The following is a 960-nucleotide window of genomic DNA, read 5'->3' as shown; positions in this document are numbered from 1 at the left end:
GCAAGGGAGGCAGGGAGTCGCATGCTTCCTGTACCCAAAATACCAGGTAGTTTTCTTGACTCCTGAAGGCCAAATGTAGTGTTGAGGGAGCAAATACAAGCTGCTGATGTGCCCGCCAATAAAGTTAACCTGTTGCTTTGCCCATTCAGGGCAAAGCACTGGTTCATTCTAAAGCAACCTTGATGCTATAGTCAAGATTTCAACTGAAGCCAAACCTGTAAAAGTCAACAGCAAGTCCTTACCTTTCCTGCTTCCTGTGCCATCAAACACCACTCTGATGCTGAGAAATCTTCTGCTGAAGGCTATGCTGAAACTGACGCTTATGGGAGCATCATTCTCCTGGGTGCCCTTCAGCTCTCAATGGTTACTTCTCCTGACCTCCATGTCATTGCTGTATTCTGTAATTGGTGGAGGTCAGTAAGAGGAACCAACGAGGGGACGCAGGTTATCGACACTCCCGGAAGTGTTTTTTTTGGGGGGGGACCTCATCATAATATTTTGCAGAGTTTGGTGGTGCGGGCAGCAGGAAAGTTAAGTATTTATAGACTTCTACAGGTAGGGCTTAAAGAGTAACTAGGGGCAAAATAAAACAAAGTGAATGCGGTCTATCTAGAATTAACAATTTAGCAATTTTTGGATTCCAAAGCCATCCCCCACCCACCCCGTAACATAGTCTTTTGTTATTTTTCTCAACCTCCCGTAACAGAGCAAACTGTCCAGCAAAAGGGGCAGTTACATTTACAGGAAGTTCCGGGATTGGCTGCTTAAAAGATAAGTTCACCTTTTGCAAAAATTAAAGAAATGCATCATTAATAATATATAAAAAAATATGCATTTCTTTAATATTTACATTCAAGCCTGGAAAGCATTGCACTTGTGATCACTTGATCAGGGCTGCAAAGCTCAGACTTCAGCACATTCTCTCCCCGGCAGAGCTCTGTACGAAGTTTCAGTTAGGAG

General features: G+C 43.5%; 1 protein-coding gene across 1 annotated transcript in view; it reads left to right on the top strand.

Annotated features, from left to right (window-relative positions):
* RIPK4 (receptor interacting serine/threonine kinase 4) overlaps nucleotides 1-960 on the top strand; it is a 35127-nt gene that overhangs the window by 24492 nt on the left and 9675 nt on the right. The gene's annotated exons all lie outside the window — the stretch shown is intronic.

The sequence above is a fragment of the Nanorana parkeri genome, unplaced genomic scaffold (genome assembly GCF_000935625.1).
Source record: "Nanorana parkeri isolate BGI_ZX_2015 unplaced genomic scaffold, ASM93562v1 scaffold1601, whole genome shotgun sequence".
Taxonomy (NCBI): domain Eukaryota; kingdom Metazoa; phylum Chordata; class Amphibia; order Anura; family Dicroglossidae; genus Nanorana; species Nanorana parkeri.
Note: the sequence above shows the minus strand (reverse complement) of the source record. Positions and strands in the feature narration are given on the sequence as shown.